Source organism: Eubalaena glacialis, chromosome 9 (assembly GCF_028564815.1).
Source record: "Eubalaena glacialis isolate mEubGla1 chromosome 9, mEubGla1.1.hap2.+ XY, whole genome shotgun sequence".
Taxonomy (NCBI): Eukaryota; Metazoa; Chordata; class Mammalia; order Artiodactyla; family Balaenidae; genus Eubalaena; species Eubalaena glacialis.
In genome coordinates this window covers 76386880-76399843 of record NC_083724.1, presented here as the reverse complement: position 1 = coordinate 76399843, position 12964 = coordinate 76386880, and the positions used below count along the sequence as shown (strand labels likewise).

Genomic DNA, 12964 nt, shown 5'->3' with positions numbered 1-12964 from the left:
CACTTGGTCAAAATATGGAAGGAGTTGAAAGTCAAAGCATTATAAGTACAGAAATATGAAAGTGAGGATGAATATGGTAGCACAAAAAACCGAAAGAGTTCTGAAGCAGAGAATGTGAAGTGAAAAAGTGGCACAAAGATGAGGCAGGTTATGAGAGACCTTATAAGACACATGTTATAAAAGTTTGGATTCTCTCCTAAGGGCAAAGATTACTGAAGAATTTTAAGCAGAGGAATAAAATTATCAACTTGCATTTCTGATCTGGAGAATAAAAGAGAAGTAAGAGTGGAGGCAATAAGACCAGTTAGGAGGTTGTCAAAGTAATCCAAATGAAAGATGAAGACTGCCTGGTGGCAATTAGGATGTAAGGGAGAGGATTTTCATTTGAGACGTTTAAGAGCCAGAGTGAGGTGAGGATTTTGGTGTGGGTCAGAGAGGGAGAAGTCAAGTATGACTCCCAGGTTTCTGGCTTGGGCAATCGAGGACATTGTGGTACTGAAAAATAAATAAATAAAAAGCAAATTGAGGAAGAAACTGCTTGCAGCAGTTTTAGACATGTTGCATTTAATATATGTAAAAGACATGATTAAAAGGGCAAAAATCCATGGCCCGTACAGATGGATGAAATCGGACACTTTAGCTGCATAAAGGGACCATTAGTAGAGGTGGATCATGATTATTTTAGAAAAACAGGATTTTCAGTGTAACAGAAATTGAGATTTGGAGGCCCAGGGCTATTTTCCTGAACTAGTGAGATGGCTGCAGTCCTGTGCTCCCAGGGCCCCAGGTAGAGAAAGCAGAATAAATTTGTGCTTGCTCCAATCTGTACAGTTTCTCCATTAAAGTCAGTTAGACCTTAGCATTCTGGAGAAACAAAGGAAGCTTACTAAGACAATGCCCAGCAAAGATGGAGAGAATAAGAGATTCCTAAGGGTGTTCCTGGTAAGAAGCTGGCATTCAGAAGGACTTTAGGAAGAAGAGTTCTAAGAAAATGCGGGAGCCAATAGTTAGAGTCCAGAGGCTAAAACCCATTGGTCAGCCTGTGCTCTATATATCCTCCTATAAGCGCTACGGTTTTGCCAAGTACCGGCTAGAGCAGCAATAGCATTAGGGAGTGGAGGTAGATAGTCAGAATAGAGCCCCTAATTACATGGAGGCTATGGACTTCCACTCGTATACTTGCTTGGGTGGGAAGTGAGTTACGAGTACACAAAGGTGATGGCAAAGTCAGAGACCCAGGTCAGCAGACAGCTTTTCTGCTTTCTGGTCTGAAAACATTTTTCCCAAATTCACTGAGGACAACCCTTATACAGAGAAAACCTTGTCAAGGCCCCCACCACCAGTACTCGTAGTAAAAAGCTGAAAGCTACTGTATAAGGATAGTAAATACCCAGAGGTCATGAATTCCCAGCCAGTGAACACTCAGAACGAATGGGAAACATTTGGTTCACTCTAAGACTTTGGATGCATTAACAACTTTACTGATCAGTTTAGATGATCAACAATGGTCTCAGAGCATACTGACACAGCATGATTAGTTATAAGGGGAAGGGGAGAGATGTTTTTGTTTTACTAATAACAAAGTTTGTATATGATTAAGTTTTTTTGAAAAGTACATTATAGACAGATTAAGATTAGCCCTATAATGATGTTACCATTCAGTAATTTATGGCAATAGTTTTTTGGGTGGGAAACAAAGAGAAAGAATATGAGCTTGCAGCATACATGATCTGGAATATCCTCATAGGAGGCTGATATGCTCGTAAATATTATATAACATATGTGAAGTAGCAGAAAAGCTAGTATCTGCTGAATCTGCCATGGCCTAGGTTTCTAAAAAAGTCCTAGTTCCTTGTGTGGCTGTCTGAGAAGTTGTCCTCTTGGGAGACTGGTCAGGCATTAAGGGATTAAGAAGAAGGCCTGCATCTTAGGCTTTATAGGCATTTAACTACCATCTTATCTTTCCTCTTCTAAACTTAAGAGAATTTCCTACACATGCTGTTTCCAGCTCCTCATCTTGCTATTAGACCTTACGACACTGCAATGAGGCTTCTCCTCCTGACATTCCAATGAAATTGTTCACAGTAAGATTATATGACTCCTTAATTATTAAATCCAAGGGGCAGTTCCAAGTTATCTTACTCTGTAACATTTGACACTATTGATACATCCTTTCTTCTTCCAATTTTTTTTCCGCTTATGTTTTTTGTTGCTTGGGGGTTGGGCTTTTCTGGTTTTTCTTACTCTCAGATCATTCCTTCTTTGTCTTCTCTTCATAACTTTCCCTTTCTTCATTTAAATTCTGGATTCTGCTCTTCGTTGACTTCTAATGCTACATTATATCCAAGGAAATTCCACTCATTCTTGTGGTTTAAAAACTCTTAAATTTGACCTTTTTCCTAATTTTCAGATTGTTTTATCCATTTGTTTACTACATATATTCATGTGGGCACGTTTCATGACATCCTAATACACAGCATATCCATAATTAAATGCATCAGTCTTCCCCCTCAAAGTCTGTACCCCTCTGTATTGCCTATTATGTTTGAAAGCCCTTCACCATACACTTATCATCCAAGTCAGAAACCTGGGAGATTCCTCCCTCCTTCTCCCCTCAAATCCATGCTCCAAGTTGCCATCAGATTGAGCTGGAAGACATATCTGGTCAATGTCTCCCAGCTATACAGCTGGCCAGCTGGATTAGTTAGGACAGAGCTCCCATATATCTTAGCAAATTCCCAAGCTTCATAAAACCTCCTCCCATATCACTGTTGCTAAAAAGAGAAGAGATCAGGGCCCTAGTGAACTCCTCTATTTTGTGATTTCTCAGTTAGTGGATTAATATCTGAGCTTCTCAAGAGAGGCAATGTACAGATGTGGGCAGTCCTAAAGTAGGGTAAAAAATAGGGCTTGTTACCAAATCTATCCTTAGATTTAATATGATAAGAGAGGACAAGATCATAGACAGGGGAAGCTAATCAGCTATCACACTGGAGGTGCAAAGCAGGCCAGAAAAAGGGTCTAATCATTGTAGAAAGATCAACAATGAAGAGACCAAAGGAGAAGGAAAAGGACATGTTCACAAAATGAGGGTTATTTTAGAGCTATCCTCAAACTCTGAGTATTTGATGTGATCATAGTTCTATATAATTTATTTCTTCCAAATTTAGTGAGTACCTATTATGTGCCAGATACTATAATGGTGTTGGGGATATCAAAATGAACAAGACAGTTGCCACTCTATCCTAGAAGGGTGTACAATCTGTTAGGTGAACAAAAGCAAAAAGTTACAATGCAACATAAGTACTGTAACTAAGCTATATATGAAGTACTATGATAACTAGATGGGTGAAAAGAGTTCAGGAGGCTTTTACATAGAAAGTATCATATCAGCAAGGCACTTTAACAGGTAACGGAGGAATTACAGAGATGAATAAGATATTTTCCTTCAAGAAATTTATGCTCTAGTAAGACAAGTACCCAAAAATTTCCACTATAAATTCAGGCCTCTTTCCCCTTAAAAGGGGGAAAGAAGAAATAAGCATGGACTGTTACAAAAGACTTGCGATACTGCAGAAAGGACACTATTGCTTTTTGGTACTCTCCGTTATAGCCAGCCAGTGGAGTAAGGGAACTAGGCTCTTCTTCCAGCACTAAAGGGCTGAGTACCACCATAACCACCTTTCTCCTCACTTGTCAGTAAGGTCATCTGACTCTTTTACCTCTCTATCATAAAATGTTCTCTTGAATCAAGGCTTACAGAGCAATCTTGGCTTTTATACTCTGAGAAGCAGTTCTGACCCTGGAGAAGGGTCTGATCACCATTTTCCAGAACAGGTAGCTACCCCAATCTTCTCTCATGATCAGTGTACAAAAAGGCACATGCTAGTGACTCCCCTGGCTGCAAGGCCCCCAAGTCAGCAGACCTACTGATTTTAGAGGTGAAAACGTAGCAGATAGTAAATAAAATTAGAGAGGAGGGGCAAAAATAAACACCGAGGTACTTTTGCTGGAAGGTAGGATTCTTTCCTTTCTAGCACTTGGGGTCCTTCTGAGGCAAGCTAAATATCCCAGTACCTTTGAGTGTTCAGTACCTTCAAGTGTTCCTTATGTGGCATAGTTTCAGTCTTGTTATCATTCTGTTCATTCTACTCTTAGTCCAGTTCTTCTTCATTCCTTTTAAAGTATGATGCCAAGAAACAGGATTCCAAGCAGACTAACACTTCTCATAGTCCGTATATTCATCTTTTGTTAATGCAATCTAGGATTCCAGCTGTTCTGGAGGCTCTATCACATGAATTCACACTGAGCAGTTATCTAAACCCCCTCTAACATTTTCACATATTTTAGTAAGCTACAGCACTTTCTCCTCCCCCACTCCTGCTTCAGTTTTAATTAGTTTTGGAGTCCTATTAAACTTCATCTTTTTACATTCAGTCTCTCTCTCACCTACTTTTCACACATCGCTATAGCAGTAAGTGATAAACTAATATATCAAATACTGCTAAACTGGTACGCTAAAATGAGTACATCTAAGTTTAATGTTTTAAACTAACTTTTAGCTTCAAGCTTCACCCAATTTATCAATTATACATTCAACAAAATGTTTTAAATTTTGGCAGGAAAGTTTCTTTACAGCTATGCAGACAAGGTCTGATTATTCTATCTACTAGAGACATTTAAAATATATACAATAAAAATTCTCTAAATATGTAAAAGTTAAATTATTGCCTAAAGCCTCACCATTTCTAAAGAAAATAAAAAGGACTATGAAGAAGTTTCTTTCAACAGAGTAATGTCCACAAAATCAGATGGTATAATGAGTAATCCTTGGCATGTATACTAAACACAATGTAAGTTCTTAATTATTTCCTAAAGCAGTGGTTATCAAACTTTAGCATGCGTCGGAATCATCAGGAGGGTTTGTTGAAACACAATCTGCTAAGCCCTATTCCCAAGGTTTCATGTTTAGTAGGTCTGGGGTAGAGTCCAAGAAGTTTTATTTCTAACAAGTTTCAGATGGTGCTGAAGTGCCTGGTCTGAAGATAATACCACCATACTAATGAATAGTTTAACCAATCCCCAAATTGAACAATAAGCAATGATTCATTCTTCTTCATTGTATGTATATTGAGAAACTACAAAACAGCAATGTAAAGATGCCATTTGAAACTCAGATACCAGATGATAAACTGAATATATTATCTTGTACATCCTGGGGAAAATACTTTCCAAATATGTTTTGGGAAAATCTCCAGGAAAGTTATTGAAGTTTCAGTTTATAAATTAATAGCATTACATATGGTCACCTTATCTTTGATAAAGGAGGCAAGAATATACAATGGAGAAAAGAAAGCCTCTTCAATAAGTGGTGCTGGGAAAACTGGACAGCTACATGTAAAAGAATGAAATTAGAACACTACCTAACACCATACACAAAAATAAACTCCAAATGGATTAAAGACCTAAATGTAAGGCCGGACACCATCAAACTCTTAGAGGAAAACATAGGCAGAACACTCTATGATATAAATCACAGCAAGATCCTTTTTGACCCATCTCCTAGAGAAATGGAAATCAAAACAAAAATAAACAAATGGGACCTAATGAAACTTAAAAGCTTTTGCACAGCAAAGGAAACCATAAAGATGAAAAGACAACCCTCAGAATGGGAGAAAATATTTGCAAATGAAGCAAGGGACAAAGGATTAATCTCCAAAATTTACAAGCAGCTCATGCAGCTCAATATCAAAACAACAAACAACCCAATCCAAACATGGGCAGAAGACCTGAATAGACATTTCTCCAAAGAAGATATACAGATTGCCAACAAACACATGAAAGATTGTTCAACATCATTAATCATTAGAGAAATGCAAATCAAAACTACAATGAGATATTATCTCACGCCGGTCAGAATGGCCATCATCAAAAAATCTACAAACAATAAATGCTGGAGAGGGTGTGGAGTAAAGGGAACCCTCTTGCACTGTTGGTGGGAATGTAAATTGATACAGCCACTATGGAGAACAGTATGGAGGTTCCTTAAAAAACTAAAAATAGAACTACCATACGACCCAGCAATCCCACTACTGGGCATATACCCTGAGAAAACCATAATTCAAAAAGAGACATGTACCAAAATGTTCACTGCAGCTCTATTTACAATAGCCAGGACATGGAAGCAACCTAAGTGTCCATCAACAGATGAATCGATAAAGAAGATGTGGCACATATATACAATGGAATATTACTCAGCCATAAAAAGGAACGAAACTGAGTTATTTGTAGTGAGGTGGATGGACCTAGAGACTGTCATACAGAGTGGAGTAAGTCAGAAAGAGAAAAACAAATACCATATGCTAACACATAGATATGGAATATAAAAAAAAAAAAAAGGTCATGAAGAACCTAGGGGCAAGACAGGAATAAAGACGCAGACCTACTAGAGAATGGACTTGAGGACACAGGGTGGGGTAAGGGTAAGCTGGGACAAAGTGAGAGAGTGGTAGTGTATTTATGGACATATATACACTACCCAATGTAAAATAGATAGCTAGTGGGAAGCAGTTGCATAGCACAGGGAGATCAGCTCGGTGCTTTGTGACCAGCTAGAAGGGTGGGATACGGAGGGTGGGAGGGAGGGAGATGCAAGAGGGAAGCGATATGGGGATAAATGTATATGTATAACTGATTCACTTTGTTATAAAGCAGAAACTAACACACCATTGTAAAGCAATTATACTCCAATAAAAATGTTAAAAAAAAAAAGGAGATTTCTAATCAGAAACAATGTAAGTGAGAAGACAGTAGAACAACATCTTTAAAGTACTGAAAGATAAAATCTGTCAACCTTGACTATACCCAGCAAAAATATCTTTTGAAAATGAAGGCAAATAGGCATTTTCAGACCCACAAAAGCTGAAAGCATTCATCACCAGCAGACCATAACTACAAGAAATGTTTAAAGTCCTTCAAGCAGAAAGAGAAAGATCCCAGATGGAAATCTGGATCTACACTAAGGACTGAAGAACAGCAGAAATGGTAACTACATGGGTAAATAGTAAGATTTTGCTCCTTATTAGTAATCTTTTAAAAATATAATTGACTGTCAAAAATAATAGCTATGTAGTTATTACCTTATAAAATATGTAAAAGGAAAATGTGTGATGACAATACCACAAAGACCAGGAAGGGAGAAGTAGAAGCATGCCATTTTCAAGGTTCTTATACTATACATAATGAGGTATAATATAACATGAAGGTAGACTGTGATACGTTAAAGATATACACAATATCGTAAAGCAACCACTAAAATAACAAAACAAAGAATTATAACTGAAAGACCAATAAAGAAGATAAAATAGAATCATTAAAAATAATTAATCCAAGTCAGGCAAAGAAGAATGAATAAATAAATTGTGGTTTATCTTCACAGTGGAATACTACATAGCAATGAACAGGAGCAAACTGGTGACACATGCAATTATATGGATAAATCTTAAAATAATTATGCTGCGTGAAGGACCAGAGAAAAATGTGTACATAGTTATGATTCTGTTTATATAAAATTCTAGAAAATGTAAATTAATCAACAGTGACAGAAACCAGATCATCGGTTACTTGGGGATGGGAGAGTGAGGCAGGTAGGAGTGGGAGGGAGAGGCTGCAAAAGCATATTAGGAGATTTTGGGGACCGTTGGGTATGTTTACTCTCTTGATTGTGGTGATGGTTTCACAGGTGGATGCATATGTCAAAACTTATCAAATTATGTACTTTAAATATGTGCACTTTATTGTATGTCAATTAAACCTTTGTAAAGCTGTTTAAAAAAAACTAAAAATAAATAAATAAATAAATAGCATTAATAATAACAGCCAATAACTAACATTTATGTGCAATTTTTAAATTGCATGCTATTCTGAGTCATACACACACATGCTCCATTCATCTAATCCTCACAGTAACCCTAAAAGGAAGGTAGGTACTGTTATTATCCCCACTTTAAAGATGAGGAAACTAAGGTACAGAAAGGTCAAGTAGCACGTCTGAGATCAGCCAGTAAAACAGCACAGCCCAGATTTGAATCCTGGCATTCGGGTTGCAGAACCCGTGCTCTAAAACAAAACTATTCTGTCTTTATAAATTCTATTTTACCTGACATAATCAGAGAATAAAAGTTTCTAACCTGGGCCTTGGAACTATGAGTAGGAAGAAGTATCCTACAGACAAGCCAAAGAAAAGGGTTGTATTTTATGTTTTTACTACTCTTGAAAGCAGCATATAAATTATAGAGTAAATTGCAATGAATGCATTTGAAGTTTAGGACAGTAATCCAATGATCCTGTAGCATTTTATGCATACTTCTATTATGATACATATTTATCACACTGTAGCTGTTAGATATTTAGATGTCTGTGCTATGCTGTATTAATAACCACATGATACTCTGTTTTATCAATCTTTGGGAAGATACTGTACTCTAAAATTGAAGGAATAATTTGTAGTGAGCAATAATGCCCAAAAATCCTTCTTGGTGAGAAATGTGACTGTACTTTGTTAACTGTGTTCCTTAAGCCTTGACTGAGCATGCAGAGGTCCAGAAAATGAGCTCCACCTCGTGGATCATGGTAGTACTACAAATTCAGGCCTTTGAGAACAGTGAACTGTCAGAGAAGTAACTAGCACTGGTGAGGAAGCACTTTCACATACTGCTGCTGGATGTATAAACTGGTACAACCATTTCTGGAAAGAAATTTTCAAAAATAATCAGAATTGTATACATAAGTAACTTTCTATTCAAAATTTTACTTCTAGAAATTTAGCCTATAGAAATATACAAATTAACAAACATGTATGTATCAAGGTTATTTACTGCAGCATTGTTCTTGGTAGTGAAAAATTAGAAACAACCTAATGTCAATGTGGATACAGCTAATACCATTTAACAAGAATATCAACATGACTATAGCTAATAGTTTTCATAAGTACTTAAATATATGCCAGGGACCATTCTTAGTCTGGCTTTAAAGCCCTGACATTGGCTACTATGCTATACTTCTTAGAATGAAGTATATACATCCTCATATGGAAGAATGTTCATTATATGCAGTTAAAAGAAAAGACTCAGCTCAGAAGAACTGTATCACTCAATTAAATATATATACATTAAATATATATATATATATGCCATGTATAGAAAAAAGTCTAAAAGGCTATACATATCAAACTGTAAACAATGATTACCTCTGAAGAATGGGATGAGTATGAGGAGAAAGGAGATGATTTTTACTTTATACACTTCTGTATTGCTTGAATTTTCCACATTAAGTACACACCAGATTTGTACATAAAAAGTACACAATTAAAAAAAATAAGTTAATTGGAGTCTTTAAAATAACTTTAACTACTTTAAGGAAAATTTTTAAAAAGTAGGAAGGGGTAACCTCCTAGATGCTGACTGATAATTTGCACAGTTAATGACAATACACGAGAATGGTCATTTGAGGCAACACACACACACACACACACACACACACACACCCATAAAATGAAGTACATTCAAGGTGATTAAAACTCTTCAGAAATTCTGGGTATCTTAACAATATAAACCAAAATTCCCTTAAGAATGTTTTATCCATGGCTTAAATACAGTCACTTTTCTAACAGAGCATCCCTGCCTCTTCCTTGAAAGATAACAAAAATTTACAAGTTTGAATTTTTCCAGGGCTTACAACCTAACTTGGGGTGAAAAACAATATGGTATTTAATATTGTCAAGTGGAAAAATTCTCAATTTATAGCTTCCTAACCGGTGGCAGCTCTGGCAATACCGGCCGGGCACCTGGTCTGTGTACAGAAAATTTAATAGTGTGTTGGGTTTTGGGTCAGTCTGACTGAAAGGGGTTATGTTGCATTTTTGACTGTCCAAAGCTTCCAAGCAATTATACTAGTTTTCCATTGAAATTTACCATCAAAGTACAAAAGTCAGTTTGTGAGATCAGAGAAAAGATAGAACAATGAAGATAACAGAGCCTGAAGAATATACAGTGGACAAAAGACAGCCTCTTAAATAAGTGGTGCTGGGAAAACTGGACAGCTACATGTAAAAGAATGAAATTAGAACACTCCCTAACACCATACACAAAAATAAACTCAAAATGGATTAAAGACCTAAATGTAAGGCCAGATGCTATAAAACTCTTAGAGGAAAACATAGTAAGAACACTATATGACATAAATCACAGCAAGATCCTTTTTGACCCACCTCCTAGAGAAATGGAAATAAAAACAAAAATAAACAAATGGGACCTAATGAAACTTAAAAGCTTTTGCACAGCAAAGGAAACCATAAACAAGACAAAAAGACAACCCTCAGAATGGGAGAAAATATTTGCAAATGAAGCAACTGACAAAGGATTAATCTCCAAAATTTACAAGCAACTCATGTAGCTCAATATCAAAACAACAAACAACCCAATCCAAAAATGGGCAGAAAACCTAAATAGACATTTCTCCAAAGAAGATATACAGATTGCCAACAAACACATGAAAGATTGCTCAACATCACTAATCATTACAATAATGCAAATCAAAACTACAATATGGCAGCACCTCACACCGTTCAGAATGGCCATCATCAAAAAATCTAGAAACAATAAATGCTGGAGAGGGTGTGGAGAAAAGGGAACACTCTTGCACTGTTGGTGGGAATGTAAATTGATACAGCCACTATGGAGAACAGTATGGAGGTTCCTTAAAAAACTAAAAATAGAACTACCATATGACCCAGCAATCCCACTACTGGGCATATACCCTGAGAAAACCATAATTCAAAAAGAGTCATGTACCAAAATGTTCATTGCAGCTCTATTTACAATAGCCAGGACATGGAAGCAACCTAAGTGTCCGTCGACAGATGAATGGATAAAGAAGATGTGGCACATATATACAATGGAATATTACTCAGCCATAAAAAGAAACAAAACTGATTTGTAGTGAGGTGGATGGACCTAGAGACTGTCATACAGAGTGAAGTAAGTCAGAAAGAGAAAAACAAATACCGTATGCTAATAACACATATATGTGGAATCTAAAAAAAAAAAAGAAAATGGTCAGAATAACCTAGGGGCAAGACGGGAATAAAGATGCAGACCTACTAGAGAATGGACTTGAGGATATGGGGAGGGGGAAGGGTAAGCTGGGACGAAGTGAGAGAGTGGCATGGACATATATACACTACCAAATGTAAAATAGATAGCTAGTGAGAAGCAGCCGCATAGCACAGGGAGATCAGCTCGGTGTTTTGTGACCACCTAGAGGGGTGGGATAGGGAGGGTGGGAGGGAGGGAGACGCAAGAGGGAAGAGATATGGGGATATATGTATATGTATAACTGATTCACTTTGTTATAAAGCAGAAACTGACACACCATTGTAAAGCAATTATACTCTAATAAAGATGTTAAAAAAAAAAAGAAATTCTGGGTAAGTTTATAACTGGTAATTTTTTGACAAAGATGGTAGGTTGAACATGCACATCTAACCCTAACCTGCCCTACCCCCCAAACTCCACTAAAATTATAGTAAAAAGAATTTTTAAAGGTCAAACTCCCAGCAATGAGGAAAATAGGAGAGGAAACAATAGTAACAAAATTTTGGAAGCTGAAAGCAGATGGACAAATGGTAACTAATTTAGCAGACCTGAGAAAGTCTAAACCTAAGCTGCACTGGGTAAAGCTGAGAATTAACCAAATTTCAAAAGGCTCAGGAGTTCTGCATAGACAATCACTTATTTTGTGTTCCTACACCATGAAAGGTTTTGTCATGTCTTAAAATAGTAACACTGCTCTTTTTAGAATTTAACGGAATATAGTGAAGAGTACAGTAGAGGCCTGAGTTAAGTGGACCAATAAACACCATTTACTTTGAGGGACCTCCAATATGAAATATACAAAAATTAATTTGTGGTGAGAATAAATTTTCTTAGTCAACAATTACCTTATCAAAAACTAATTACTCAACTATATGTTAGAAGTAAATCTTTAGGTAAAAAAATAATAAAAATAATATCTTATGTTGAATGAGAATATAGGCTACTATTATCTTGTTGCCTTCACCTAGAGCTACAACGCCTTTTCCATTACTTTCCCTTTCTCATACAGAAGGAGCATTTTAAAAAGCAACAATTAAGTAAATATTTAATGGTTGGCACTTCAGCTGAGAAAGGAGAAATCAGGATGGATTCCAGGAGAAATCAGGCTTTTCTGAAAAGTAGCATGGCATCTGCCAATAGTGCTCTGCTTTAATAATGATGCAGATTGTAGCCGAATTCTGACCATATAACAACTTTCAATAGAGCTATTTCTCACTGCTTCTAGTTAGCAAAAATAGTAACAATTCCTTTCCTGCTAAAATATAGGATAGTACACATATTTAAACCTAAATATTTTTAGAACCCATATAACAAAATTACCTGATCCAGCAATAAAGTAAAACTACTGTAGGGGTGAAGTCTAACAAATACTTAACATAATAGGATTAAATCCCCCAGCAGTTTAAAAAAGTAAAGACATCTTATTATAATGAAAATTCTCTGTTATGAGATTATTTCACCTTTAAAAATTACTTACAAAGACTAAATAAAGATTTGAGAGCAAAGAAGCCCATCTAGAATCGGTCAAAAGTGTAAGTGTATTATGAGGATTTTTTCTGCATTATCCAGACTGTCACAGAAACTGATAATCTAGGAATAATGAAGATTTTTGTAGAATAGCCAAATAACTGTTAATTGATTTTATTTAGTTAACTTTGAGACAATGTAACTTTTAGCAAATTATAACTTTAAGGACTTAAAAAGTGCAAAAATATGATGAACTTGAAGAAGCTGTTGGACTACAGGACCACCATTAATATCTAGCAGAGAACATAACTGTACCTAAACCAGTATCAAAGGATGCCTTTAAA

At 36.3% G+C, this 12964-nt stretch overlaps 1 protein-coding gene across 3 annotated transcripts in view; it reads right to left on the bottom strand.

Annotated features, from left to right (window-relative positions):
* Positions 1-12964, bottom strand: part of IFT74 (intraflagellar transport 74) — an 80965-nt gene that overhangs the window by 18220 nt on the left and 49781 nt on the right. The gene's annotated exons all lie outside the window — the stretch shown is intronic.